Source organism: Taeniopygia guttata, chromosome 3 (assembly GCF_048771995.1).
Source record: "Taeniopygia guttata chromosome 3, bTaeGut7.mat, whole genome shotgun sequence".
NCBI lineage: Eukaryota > Metazoa > Chordata > Aves > Passeriformes > Estrildidae > Taeniopygia > Taeniopygia guttata.
In genome coordinates this window covers 33799510-33814739 of record NC_133027.1, presented here as the reverse complement: position 1 = coordinate 33814739, position 15230 = coordinate 33799510, and the positions used below count along the sequence as shown (strand labels likewise).

Here is a 15230-nt window from a genome sequence, read left to right as displayed (position 1 = left end):
TTATTAGATTTGAAACCAGAATTTGTATCTCCTGAATTAAGGAAATCCATATTTTGACTGCACACAGGCTGAAGAGTTCCTTTCCTTAGTCTTTTTTTCCAAGCTATCAATTCAGATGAAATCTTGCTATTGCACAGTTGGTGGAGAAAAAGATAAAGAACTGATCACTTTAAATCTAGGCCTGTCATTGGGTGATCTTCACCTTTTTTGAAAGAAAAAAAAATCAGTACATAGCATTGCATCTTTTAAATATTTGCAATAAGATGTAACTTTGGTTTTGCTATGGATCTTCATAATGACTTTAAGATTAATGTTGATTTTGTGTATTGATATGAATTAATTAATAAACAAAAAACCTGCAAAGTTGCATGTGACAGATACTTCTTTCAATATACACATCGAAAGATCAAGCTGTAGATGATGAAAGAAAGAGATGTGAGAATAGGTTTGGGAGGTGTGATAATTCAGAAATTAGCTGAAATATGGTGTGCAGGACTTTGGATGCAAAGCGGAAGCAGATGTGGGAGTCTCAGACCAGGGCAACTGAGAGCTAACTTTCAGGGAGATGAAAGATAGAAAGAGAACAGGTAGCGACACAGCGACAACTTTAAAAGAGTAAATGGGATGGTCTTAGAAATGTCTTCCTAACTTTTTTGCTAATACTTTTTTTCTTCACACATTAGAAATTGCTGGAAAAGGCAAAAAAAGTTCTTACTCTGTTTTTGTCAAGCTTTCATTAATTAACCCCCAGATTTTCCATGATGAGAGTTCTTACTCTCAATTTCTGTATTTTGTCTATGTCCTCTGGGTTTTGCTTCCCTCAATTTCCCTGCTCACTCTACTCAATACAATTGATGTGTTTTTCATCTTCATCTCTACCTTTTACAGATTTTACCCACCTTTCTGGAGTTCCCTCAAAAGCTAAATTCACTGTGTTTCCACCCTCTTCTTTATGTTCTTCCTCAGAAAATGTTTCCCTGGAAACCCTGACCTGGTTCCCTCAGAAAAGTTAATCCATGCAATTTTTCTCTATATTTATTCTTCCTATTTTTGTGTTAATAAGATCTTTATTTAACTAGGTCTAGATCTGTGGAGAAAAAATAAAAGCTCCAATATTTTGAATGACCTTGAGTATGTATGACTGTAACATCCCTATTTTACAGGAGGGACCCTATTTTGCACTTGAAATGATGAATTAGAATTTTAAAAAGATGGACCACAGAGAGGTATACAAATACTAAGGAAAACAGATAATTGCAAGATCAACCATATGATTCTGTATATAGAAATCTGCTGTGTTATGGAAATTTTTAAGGTTAGATTCTTCACTCTTTTTCCTTGCAAGTAAGCAGAATGCAGCAACCTGTAATTTCAGATTTCACCACACTGTAGTGTGTCCCAGAACAGAGGGTCATAACAGGGCCCTAATCACAGAATCATAGAATGGCCTGGGTTTGAAGGGATCCTAGAGACTGTGTAGTCCAGCCCCACTGCCATGGGTAGGGACACCTTTCACTAGGCCACCTTGCTCAGGGACGCATCCAAGTGACCTTGACCACTTCTAGAGATGGAATATTCTCAGCTTCTCTGTTCAGTGCCTCACCAACCTCCCCATAAAAAATGTATTTGTAATATCTGATCCAAACTTCATCTCAGTTTAAAGCCCTTACTACTTGTCCTGTCTTTACAGACCCTTGTAAAAAGTTCCTCTCCAGCTTTCCAACAGGCCCCCTTAAGATACTGGAATGTTGCTATAACGTCTTCCTGGAGCCTTGTCTTCTCCAGGCTGAACAATGCCGATTCTCTCAGCCTTTTTTCGTAGGAGAGGTGTTCTGTCCCTCTGATTATCCCTATAGCCCTCCTCTGGACTTTCTCCAACAGGTAGGTGTCCTTCCTAGGCTGAGGACAGCAGAGCTGGATATTTAATCCAGAATGGAAAATATCCCATCAGTTTGTCCCTTTTTTGGGTAATAGTTGTCTTTCAGGAAACTGAGCGCGGAAGAAGGTAATTTTACTTTTAAATAGTAGGATCCTACTACATTAAATAACTCTCCTGTGGCTGTATTACTGAGATACAGTAATTGCTACATTTTTACAGAAAGCCAAATATTGAGATATTTTGCAGCTCCCATTTGACTGTATTGTCCTTGAAAGTGATCACTGAAGTGTGTTAAAAAGGAGTAGCACATACTGAAAAATAAGTACAATTGTTAGTTTTCTTGCAAAATTGTGCTATGGGATTGCAATAAGTAGGAACATTTGAAGTCAATGCATGTTACAAAAATGGAGTTCATGTGTCATAAAATATGATTGCTCATTATAAGCCATTATTTTCCTTGTGCCTTACTCATTTTGGCGTTCTTTCATTTAGTGCTGTTTAAATCAGTAATTTTAGTAAAATACTTTTGTGCGAATGATGTATACCATGAATCTGGTTTCACCATTTAAAAGGCATCTATTTTTTTTTCACAATCCTTTCTTCATTTATTTTGTAATCCCTGAGCAATACTAGGAACTGTGGACTCAATCAGTGCAAATAAGTCAAGCCATATATCTGAAATGCAATGAGCCACTGAAGAAATAGTTTTGAAGGAGAGGGCTTTTTATTAACCTTTTTAACACCATCCTGAAAGATGCTAGGGATTCTCAGTTCTCATCCACTTCAAAGACAATTCAGTGTTTAGTATTTTCTTGCAGAACTGGGGGTGCAGAGATGAGGGTCAGATGATAATGCACTGATAAGATCACAAACACTTGTGAAAGGCAACGCTATATGTAAAAAAGCAATTTTTGACAATTTTTAGTATGTCATGGATTGTGCAGTGACAAAAAATGGCATAAGATGGCAGTAAGAGATTGCAAAATACAGTGGTTGGGTGTGACATATTCCAGTGAATCTACCTATTGTCTTGCAATAAGGATGATTGTATAACAGGTGATAAATGGGGATTTCTGGGCTGCTTCAGGACATTTTTTTTTCTAAATTTCTCTTTCCATTTTTCTTCTCCTCAGAGGAAAATCTCCAGTTTATTTGGCATTTATACTCTTTCATGTGAGTGTGGGAAAATGGAATAGTTTTTCACACTGCATTGCCATCTGTGTGGAAGTGCTTGAAATTCACTGCTCATACTTTTTAAATCTGTGCTGTATGAAAATCACTCCAAATTTAGCATTATATTAAATATGGTATCATGTGCTGATAGAAACAAAGCAGGGGCGAAACAACCATGTCAGTAATGCACATGCAGCTTTGCAGCCTTGCTAGTGGAGCAATATGGACAAGGGGCTGTTCAGTTTATCCACTGCTAAACTCCAGCGAGGAGGACAGGCTGCTGTGGGCCCAGACTGGTGTTGGCAGCTGTAGTCAACCCCAGGAGCATGGAGCTGGTGAGCCCCGTGGGAAGTTTTTTATGTGCTCTCATGACACCAAGGCTCTAGGGTCTTCTTATGACTTTCCAGTCCAGGGCTATGACCTGGTGACACAAAACTGCCTTCTCTTGGCTAGAGAAATGACTTTCAAATGCATAAATAATTACTGCCTATGATGCCTGTATAAAAGCAGAGGGCTTTATTTCTGCAGACTGATTCCTGTAAGATTTATCCAATTTAAGAATTGCTAAGAAAATGTATGAATTATTTGCAAAATATGGGTGTGTAATTTCTCAGTGCTGATGATTTCATAAGGTCTGTGTTGAAATTTTCAGTAACAGCTTTATATTAGTATATAAAGCTATGTTTTGCAGCTCCAGTGTATACTTTAAGTTTCTCTCAAATAAAAATATTCACATTTTCTGAAACCTTTCCAATAGTAAAGATGATACCATTTTTAGCTACTGCTTTTTGTCCTTAGATCTGAAAGTGACTTATAAATGTACAGACCTCTAACCAGAAAGGTCTTTATGTGCTCAAAGAAAGTAAAATGAATATCAAGAAACAATGAACAATAAATGTCTTCTACAGTGACTGGCAAGGTACTGCCTAAGCTCTGATTTAGTGGGGAAAGGTAGATGTGGAAGAGACCTTAATGTTAGTCTAAGTTCATTATGACTTTCCCTCAACAAAATTATTCTTTTTCAGCATCTGTTTTAATGTAGTTGCTGGGGAGTTATGTGGTTATGCATGATTTTTATCTGATAGCTAAGCCAGAGTTCAAAGTGCAAAACTGACATTTAGAAAGATTATGTGGATTTGTTGTGGTCCCTGAAGGCCTTGCTCTTTAAGGCAGGAGATGTATTACAGGTATGAATATTTTCATCTTTCACTGTAGTTCATATGTACCTGATTGCTTCCAGTGAAAATTTCAACATTTTAGGAGATAAAAAACAAAACTAAATTGATTTTCTTTAGCTTTCTTTTTTAATATCGATGTTCCTGGGAAGGTGAAGTGGACATTCCATCATATGTCTTTTCAGGACAGTGTTTGATCACATGTGGCATAGGAGCTTCTCTGCACCGTAGGACTGGGTACACCATTTAAAACCTATGTGTTCATTAAAAGATAACTTGTAGGAAAAATGAAGTACAATTTCATTTGAGGTAAACAACTTGAGGTTTAAATCATCCATTTACTCCAAATTTGTGAGAAAGACAGAGTAGCTTTAGAAGTAATATAGTTCTTTCTTTCCTTTTGTTAATTTCTTTTTTTGGTGTTAAAATCCTCCTTCATTATAATAGTAAATCCATAATAATGAAATTATAGTAATTGAACCTTTTACAGCATCTTTACCCCATGAATTCTAATGAGAAAGTGATAAAGATCCCTCAGTTTTGATTCAGTGGTGTAAAGAACATTAAAATTTGGGTTGCTGAAGTTCACATTTTTGTGTTTAACTCACATGGATTCATAGGAGCCATTTGCATTGGTAAACATACCTAAACTAAAAGTGTGAATTGTTTTCCTTCAATCTGCTTAGAAATGATTTTAAATTGTGAATAGGTTTTCTTCACAAAATTGCTGTTATTGTTAATATGGTAGCTTTTTGAAAATTTAGCTGCAATGCTGCTTTTTATTCTTATTCTTACCCTTTTGAATCCACAGAATTGGAAGCTCTCAGCTAAACTTCCACTGCTTTTTAGGATTTAATTGTTTACCCATCTTTATCCATTTATGAAGCTGTTTCCATATTTCAGGTTTGTATTCTGATAAAAACTGTTTTCCAGTGTGAATTTTGTTAATATATGGAAATCAGAAAGTTACCTGTATGACAACTTTTTATCATATGTGAAAAGAGAATGGATGCTCTCAAGTCAAGATCTTTCTTAATTTTTTGTCCTTTTTGTCATAACCAATACAGTACCATGATTGACAACTTCAGTCTGCTAATGACGTGATTTCAAGATCATTTTAGCCTCTGGCTCCTCGTCCCCATAATTTTGAGTGGTACAAAGCATTTTGAATTCCAACACAAACTATTTCTGATTTCAGTAACAAATCCTTGCCATTGCTCTTCTAATGGAATATTTGGGTTTTCATACACTGTCACTGAATGCAGCCTCACAATGATTGCTTTCTTGTGTGCTGCTGTATGATACTGGAAATAGTTGACTGTGGTGAACTGTCCTCTTGTCAGGAGAGGGCAAAACTCACTAAATTAGTCACATGATTTCACCTAAGTGACAAGCATGAACATATTTCAATGATAACATTTTTATGTATTATCCAAATCTATTAACTTCTGATGAATTCCAGAATAGAAGGAATTCTAGAATTCAGGTTGAAAGTCCATTTTTCATCAGACTATTACAGAAAAACTCTTGCAATGCAGGTTTCTGAGAGAGAGTCTAGCACATTTCTTTGACCTTTGTAGTGGTCAGAAGTGAATGACAACCATATGGAGCAATTTTGATGCAGTTTATCAGGTTATGCATGACAGCACAAGATATGAAGTCAAAAACTGCTAGACCTTCTGGACTGAAATGGGATAAGCAATACATTGGCCCTGTCTTAAAGATTCAAGGGAGAACTTTTCCTGCAATGACTGGACTAAACCGTTTTGCCGTTCTGTCATAATCTTGATGAGTGCCTTTGCCCTCATAGTGATTTCCCCTTAAGGTCTGATCCAAAGATTGTTCCACAGAAGAGAGGATCTTCTGTGGGCTCTGGCTCATATCAGTGTCTGAGGTCAGGTCAGGCATCACAAAGTTTGACAAGAAAGGGAACCAGGTCACAAAGACCACAAAGGCAAAGAAAATCCACAAGTGGCATTTCAGAATGGAGTGAAAAATGACACTGAGTCAGAATTCATCTTGACAAAGTCAGACATTGAAAAGTTACCTGTCAAATTTTCTTCATAGCCATAGGATAAGAAAGAAATGAGCTCGTGATTCATTGAACCTGTCTTAGATATCTAGGTTGAGATGAACTGCCTCCTGGAGGTGCCTCTTTCTCTCCTTCAACTATAAAGAAGCCCAGGGGACTAGTTGACATTTAGGGAGCTGAATTTTAGGTGATAAAGTTAGAAAATTCCTGTCAAAGGAATCTGTGGAAGTATCTCTTTTGCTCTCTGTCCTTTATTTCCTCCTACCCATTCAGACTGTATTACAGGTAGATCTGCTGGCTTGAAAAGGCACCCTCCTGAAACCTTTGGAGGCCTGGAGACTATGCTGTCCTCTAGAAGAATCTCATCTAGGAAACAGGCATCACATCCTTTGACCTAGAGTAATTTTTTCTTTCTCTGAACATCAGGATTTTTCCAATATCAATACTTACAATTACAATTGAATAAACTTCTTAGTTTACTTAAACTGAGCATACAGCTCAAGATTCAAGCGCACCTCTTATTTATACTAAAGAGTATAAATCTCCCCTATTATTCCTTCCATCCCTTCTAACAATAAGCTAGCAGGAATTTAAATAAGGTTTTCCTATATCCCAGCTGCTGGTCTAACTACTGCATTAGAGGTAGCACATTCTTGTTGAAATCAAAGACTTAATAAGTTGACTTTGTATTTAATGCGTGCCTACAAATCTGGGCCAACATTTATTCAGGATAATTCATGCAGAAATAATTTTGTTTCTTTCCTTGTATTGTTATATAAAATAGAGTGTAGCTGTGTCCTTCACAGAGAAGAAAAGCACTTCAAAACAAAATGTACCTTCTGTTTAATTCCATAGAGGAGAAAAATTGACACCTAATTTCTTCAGACCGTTTGTTTACTGGGTTGGGCTGAGTTCACTTTTTTCACATTTTCAAAGGACATGTTTTACAAGTAGTTTGGTTCCTAAAGGTATTTGGGTTCAAAAAATATGAGTTGCTCTACAGTGGGGCCTTTTACTTCATACTGCCTTTTTAAGGACCAAAATCTTTGGTAATTGATAGTCAGTAACATTTAAGCTTCTAAATTTAATTAAAAATGTGTTTAGGCTATTAAAGGAGTTAAATTTTAGATTATTTGGAAAATTTAGATTTGTAGATTTAATCACTTTATAATTTTGTACTCAGTCTTGAAACAAAGTTATTTGATTAGAAATAGTCTTTTTTTAAGTGGACCATAATTCTTCATTCAAGTGTTACATTTTGGTTCATTGCAAACAAATATCTTCAAGAAGTTATTAGCGTAAATGGAGACATCTCTTATAAGATACTCATGAACTGTTTTGGAAATGATCATCACTTGAGATACAGACTTTGATTTCTTTTTTTTTTCCCATTTTTTTTTAAATTACTGAGAGAGAGAGATCAAAGTGTTTATTACAGCAAGGCATGAAAAGAGAAGAAATAACTTCAAATAAAATGGATCTGCTCATGAACTATGAACATTGTGGTGGGACCATAGGTAGTTTGAATTTGACAATTGCTAAAATATATATGGATCCAGATTCTCCAGAATCAGATATATAACTTAAAGTCACTGTTTTTGTAGCAAGTGGGGTTGGATCCCACCTATGCTATCTATTAAGAAAATGTCAGCTCTGGAACAAATAGAAATATTACTCTTCTTTTTTTAGTTACATGTTCATTATTTGATTCTGAACCTATGGATACATCAAAAAATAGGGCAAGACGTTTAGTATGATTGTGAAGACATGCTTCTTCCTGAAGTTAATATGAGCTGTCTTCAAAATATGAAAGCAAAGTATATAAAATTATAAAACAGTCTGCTCTGTATTTTAAAATATTTTAGAATATTTTTAATTAATTAAAATGCTTATGAGTAAAAACATTTGCCAAACAAAAAATTAAGCTACTTTATTCTCAGTGCAATTCTTTTTTGGATTAGTCAGAATTTTAAGCACTTCTGGGAATGCTTCAGTGTTAAAATATACGAAGGTAAATTTTTCCTTATCTGTTTCATTGTCCTAAGAAATGCCTAGATCAGAAATATTTTGATTGGTGCTCATCAAAAGAGTCTTTTAATATCCTTTCTGAATCCCTGCAATTAATTCCTGCAAAGCTTCAGGATTAGCTTGACTAATAAACTCAGTTCTGAATAAACTTAACATTGTTCTTCATTGCTTATAAACCTATCTGTTGACAACAATGAATTCGCTAAAAGCAAGAAAGCCAGAGGAAAATTAAAATCCTTTCTCATATTTTATCAAGAAGAAACAATATTTTGCTTTCTCTCTGAAGTTGGTTTTGAGGCTAAGTCTTGAAAAAGTGCTAACAATTCTCCCTGGTGAACACACTCTTCCCTGTAATCCATGCAGTTTCTGAAACTGAGAAATACAGAGCAAAGAAGAGCATAATTTACAAATTTAACTCTGAAAATGGCATACACATTCTCTTCTTTGGGTTTAAACTGAAAGCTAGAAATATCTTTATGTAAAATAGTTATAGCCATTCCTGTGTTGATTTGGCACACTTTACCTCTGGTAAAGCTGCAGCATGTAGTCCATGCTGTGTTCAATGAGAAAATGTAAAGAGTTTGCAGACTGTGGTTGTCTCTCTTGATAGATTTGGACCACAAATACAAACATACAAACATTTGATTCAAACATAAACCTGGCACATATCTCCTGCACAGAGAAAAATGCAGTTGAATAACTATTAATTATTAATAATAACAGATTATTAATAATGTGAACACACAAAGTAAAACTGATTCCAGATGGCTTTGTAAACTCTAGTAACCCAGCAAACATTAGATAAATTGTTCTGTTCATTAGTCTCAGTAGATGAAATAAGCTGTTAAACAGGAATACAAAAAACCCCAAAACCCTATTATACATATAATTTTGACCTGTTCAGAATTTTAGGCTCTCATGCTGAATCCTAATTTTAATGCAAGTGCAATGTTCTGGTGTGGGGGACAGAAGACTGACTCTGCTAGCTTGGTTTTGGCTTTCATACTGATGCAAACAACCCTGGTTCATAAGAGATAAAAATTGGGAGTAAAAATGACAAAAGAAGGTATATAAACATTAAAGTTGTAAACTCCATAAACCACAACTTTTTTTTTTTGGTGATTACAAAAGCTGAAAGTGAGTATGGTGGATATAATTTGCATGAGCAAACATTGTCACCCAAATATTGAATGGGGCTTCATGTACTATGGTGTCATAAGTCAAATGCTTGATATAATTCCAGCAGTAACTTCCCAGCTGGAAGATTTTGGCTTAAATGACTGCATCACTTCCTGAAGGTGACAGGAGCTGTGTTCCCTTCTACATTCCCTTGTAGGAGCATATTCAAGCCTTTGAAATGCAATTTTCATCTTTTGAATGCACAATAGGAAAAGTGTCCCTTTGTCTTTGGTGATGTATATTTTACCTTTAGACTGTGGGTTGAGGAGTGCTCCTCTGTGGGCCTTTCTTCATGCCAGTGTAGCTGCTGAATTTCAGCTATTCCTTTGCTGTGCCCTGGGTTAGTAAAAGTAATGTTATATCAAGTTTGCAGGAGCAAGAGAAAGTTTGAGCAAGGGGAGCAAGGGACTGTCATTTACATCGAGCTGGCTGATTCTGTCCTTGCTCATCCAAAGCATAGCTCCAGGAAGATTTCCCCCAGTGTGCACATTTTTTAAGGATCTCTTATTTTCTGCAATTGGGTAAAACAGTTTGTGGTGGGCTGACAGCTTGGTCTGGGATGGCATTGTTTTCCCTTTCCTTATGACTATACTTCCCATGACACTTAGGGTCTGTGCACAGGGCACAAAGCCATCTTGTGCCAGATAGCCCAGGTGAAGGGCTGCAGTTTCTTGGGCAGAATAGCTGGGATGATGTGGGAGCCATTCTTGCTGAGGAGCAGAATATCTAGGCTATGGTAATGCTAATATGATCTCACTGTTCCCGGTGAACAAGCTAGGTTGATAATTTGAGTAACATACCCGTCTTAATTTGTATGCTTATTCTTTTGCTTTTTAGAACAGATGAAAGTAATTCCTGTTAAAAATCCAAGCATCAGTAAGTTGTCCACACAATAATGCATTTAAATAAATGTTTTGTCTTAAGGATTAAAGTCAATCCATTGAAAGACTAGTTGCTATGGCTTCTTTAATGGATTTTGCACTTCTGTCTGTAAAACACAGTACCTATCTGTGATCTCCACACAAGGTGTCTCCAGACTCCCAGGGAAGTGATATTCAGCAGTTCATGAACAGGCTGGGCACCCAAATCCTATATCATGTTTTACAATGGACCCAGTGTTAAGTACCTGTCCTGGAAATATAATTTTTAAGCTCATGCTATGTACTTAATTTCATTCTGAATTTAGTAGGGACCCTTGGGTATGTAGGATTAGTATTAGCAATAGACAGCCACAGGGATACATTGAAACAGTCTGTGGAAATTGAATTGTCTCAATACCTCCCCACCCTCTTGATCCTGGGATAAGAGTGGGATTTGCATCCTAGAACTATTTCATGAGCTCAGATGATGAGCTGTTGGATAAGAAACATATGTGCTTATTGGGGAGGAATAGAGGTGCTTTTCTTTTCTGTCAAAATTCAGCTCTTAGCCAGGCAAAACAGAAAGCAGCACCCTTCTGCTGGGACAGTAATCACTCTAAGCAAGTGCTCTCTGCAGTTGTCCCATTTCAGACAGACCACTGGATATCCAGGAGTGTAAACTTCCAGGGACACAGAGGAAAAAGGGACGTGACACAGTTGGGTAATGAATGGTAAGAGCCACACATTGGCAGAAAGGTGTCAATTCTATCACTACTCGTGTGTTTTATCTGTGTTCTAGTTATAAGTGCATAAATATTGTTGGAATAGAGATTATTGCTTAGGACTCTTGGTCTCCTGACTCTGTTCTGGTTTAACCTCAGGCATCAACCACACAAGTGCTTTCTCACTCCCCCATGCAGTCTTGATGTGGTGGGAAGGAGAATCAGAAAACAGGTTAAACCTATGGGCTGAGATAAGAACAGTTTCAGACTTCAAATACAGTAAAATATAACAATGCTCCAAATAATAAACATGATAATAACAACAATAAGAAGAACAAAATTTTATTGAAATGGAGAAAAAGATATAAATAAAACCCAAGAGAAATAAGTTATGCCCAACGCAATTGCTCTCCACCCACTGACTGCTGCCCACCTTATTCCCAAGCAGCGACCTCCCCCTCCGGGACAATTCTCCCCAGTTTAGATACTGGGCATGACATTCTATGGTATGGAACATTCCTGTGGACAGTTCAGATCAGCTGTCCTGGCCTTGCTGCCTCCTGGCTTCTTGTGCCACTCCTCACTGACAGAACATAGGAAACTGAAAAGACACAATCATAGAATGGTTTGGGGTGAAAAGGACCTTAAGGACATTTTTGTTCCAACTCTCCTGCCTTGGGCAGGGATACCTTTCACTAGACCAGGTTGCTTAAAACCTCATTCAACCTGACCTTCATATTTTTTTTTTTTAACCTGAGAGTTTATTACTGCAGAAGACTTAAAGATGCAACAGAAATTAACTGAAATGGAAACATTTTGTTTCCTTACTCAACCACAAAAATGTGTAGTTGAGCTATTAGAGAAAATATAGCATTTAAAAATAAACTTAGAAAGTCCTAGACATTTAAAAGTTCTAGCAGAGATGGCTTAAGAGGAATTTTCCCCATTGCAATATTTTTTGTTTCAAATTGTTTCAATTCTTCAGCTGCTCTTTGGTGTAAATAACTTTTTTCATGTATTCTGGTTTGTGAGTGCAGAAGGTGCTGATATGATATTATGTTCAGAGACACAGGCAGTCTATCCAAAGAAAATGCTACTGGACTGTGAGGCAGAAGTTGCTGCTGCAGCATTAAGTGTTCCAAATATTGTAAGCATAGTGATGCTAGAAGAGCTCACAGCAGAAGAATTGCTAGGCAAGGATGTAGCCTCAAAAGCAGGAGGATTACAAGCAGCAGAAATGCTCTCAAAACCAAGTTTCCAGATGATGATGCATTGGCAAGACTGGAAATCATTGTAAAGAAGAAACTGGTAGCACTGTTACTACTGCTGTCCATGGGAAAGCTTGGCATCCCAAAACTTGATGTTTGCAGTCCTCCAGATCCAAAGGAAGGCAAGGGTTGAGTGATTGTGTACTTTAATTCAGATGGCACAGCTGCTTTTGTCAATGCACTTAAAACTTTCAACTGAGGCAGCTGATTTTTCCATTGTCCATTCTGGTGGACAGAATTTATGCAGACTTCTGAATGTTACTGTTTGCTCTGCAGTCATAACACTCCAGATGGAACTGTTCTGGCAAGAAATCTGATAAGCCTGAGACATTCAGCTTTTCTTTCATTGGTGACTAAGATTAAACTATTCATTGTCCTGAAGATTCCCAAATTTCCATGTCTTTCTCTACGTAGTCAAGAAGTCTCTTCATCTTTATAGCCATCAGCAATATTTTGACTGTTTGTAAATGCAGAAAATGTGCCCTGCAAAAAGTCCTTGACCCAGGGTAAGAACTACTTACAACAATCAAAACATCAGTGTGTTATCAATATTATTGTCATACTAAATCCCAAACCACAACACTGTATAAACTATCAAGAAAATTAACCCTATCACAGCCAAAAACAGGACACTCTCAGAGGAGTGTTACTTTATCCAAGTTCCCTGGGATTTATGTCACAGTGTCATCATTCCCTGACATAAAAATAGTAACTGAAGAACAATGATTCAATTGAGAATAAGATTCAACTCTTTTAATGTTAATTGCTTTGGAGTTAATTGTTGAGTAAGAAAGTGATCTAGGCTCTTAATTGTTGAACAGAGAGAAAAATGACTCAGCCCATCCTGAAATGGGAGACGCCTGATGAATCATTGAGCAGAAAGATACCTATATCAAAAACTGCTCCTTTGAGTATGGAGGAAATGGGGAGGACTTGCTTGCCAAAATTGTTGAGCTTGAGGACAAATGAAGTGATGGGAGACAAACTGCATCCTGTGTTTGCTATAAATCAGGGTTTGGGTTCCCTGTGGGTCACACCAAGAGTGCCTTAAAGTGCCCATGCATGGAGGAGTTGCACCCACAATGGCCTGAACAACATGGGAAGCAATTCTGATGTGTACAACGAAACTGCTAATGAAAGCCCAGGCAACTTTCAGAGGTCTGGAGAGTCTTTTGAAATGTTAGCCCTTCATGTAAATTCAGTATATATACTTGAGGTGAAGAAAGCCATTATGGTAATGTTTTATTCATATTTATCTTCTGCAGAAAGATAACAGTTTTAGGAAATGAGACGTGCTGTGCCCCCAGGGAAAATCCTCCTGTAGATATGTCCTGCACAGACAAGGACAGAGCAAGTCATCTGGTGGGCACACTGCATATGTGCCTTGCTAGGTGGAAAATTGCAAGTTTAATTGGGTTTTCCTCCTGCTGTTTTTTTAATAGTACTGAACCTGTCACTATGCAGGGAACATTGTATATGAAAAATGTCCAGAAAAGATTAAGGTAAGTGGCATCCTAGTGCTTTGTTTAGTACTTAGTGCATAAATAGCAAATCTCAAAAGACTGACAACAATAGCAATAATGTGTAAAAAAACAAAGCAAAAATTACCATACCACATAGCTTAGTTGTATGCAAATCAGGCAGCATTAAATGTCAGTATCCTAACATTTTTTAAGAAAGAAAACACAGAGCCAACAAACAATGGTAAACCTCCTGGGCCCAGTGCTGACAGAAATCCTTTCAAATCCCATGTGGCACCCGCAGCAATGTAGATTTCTGTTCATTCTACTCGTAGTGTGTCAGTGCTAACCTCAGGGGTTCTTCAGGAGATACAACACAGTGAAGGGAGCATTGGTCTGGGTCTACCAGCAGTTTTGGGTGCTGGAAAACTGCGTTTCTCTGTGTATAGTCCAGCTTTAAGGTTCCTACTGCCATACAGGAATCAACAGCCTTACAATACCTGTCCTTTCTGCCCCCTCCAAGGACCCGTGTCTCATAAAGAATTCACAGTCAGCACTTGGAGGGGAAAGTTGTCTCAAATCACTTTGAGGGGCTACAGGGAATAAGCTTCCATCTCACATCCTCATCCTTGCTTTGCCTCAAAGTCATCCTACCTGTGCCTCCCAAAAGGTTCTTCCTTCTTCCTGAAATAAGTAGAACGTCCCAAAAATTTTCTTTAGAAGTGGAACAGCAGTCATCTATAGGACAAAACCAGAGGAAGTATCAGTGACTTCCTTACAGGTAATCTATATAATGTAATTCTGGGTGGGCAGAATACTTTATATGGCATAGAATTCCATTCCCTTCTCCATCTGAAAGAATTCCAATCACCTCCCACCACCTAGGTGAATGTGATGGCAGGTGTTAAAGGAAAGAGAAGGGAGAAGAATAGAAGGAAAAGAGCAGCTAGTTACATTTTTTTAAGTGTTACCTAAAATTGAATTGGAGTGACTTAATTTTTAAGAGTTCTGTAGGATAACAGTCCAGGGAAAGAGCAAAGTAACTTCTCCAGCCTGGGGTCAGCCAGCCAGGAGTCGCACTTTTGCATGAAAGGCAAAGCTCTTTCACACTGTAGTTTCATGAAAACTTCAGAAAACTTGTGAAACATATCTACTTCCTAACAGTTAAAAGACTGTAAGACTTAAGCAGCTTCTTTTACAGTAATTCCATTTTTCTGGTACGCCTTACTTGGAGCTCCATGCTGCATAGATCTCTTCCATGTCCTTTCTCCCTGTTTTTTCGGTGTCTTTGCTAAAGCTTTTAGCTGTTCTTCCGTTCACATTGCTGTCTTTGAAGTCTGTTTATTCCTGGTACCATGCAGTGTCACATAATCAGGTGCAATAGCCTCATTGAACAAATCCTTCCTTCCAAGCAGAAAATATTTCATGCTGTTGGACCTAGATAAAAGTATACT

The 15230-nt window shown here is 37.4% G+C and overlaps 1 pseudogene; it reads right to left on the bottom strand.

Annotated features, from left to right (window-relative positions):
* Window positions 1–11944: 11944 nt before the first annotated feature.
* Window positions 11945–15016, bottom strand: LOC115494564 (nucleoporin NUP42-like; annotated as a pseudogene).
* Between the last annotated feature and the right edge of the window lie 214 nt (window positions 15017–15230).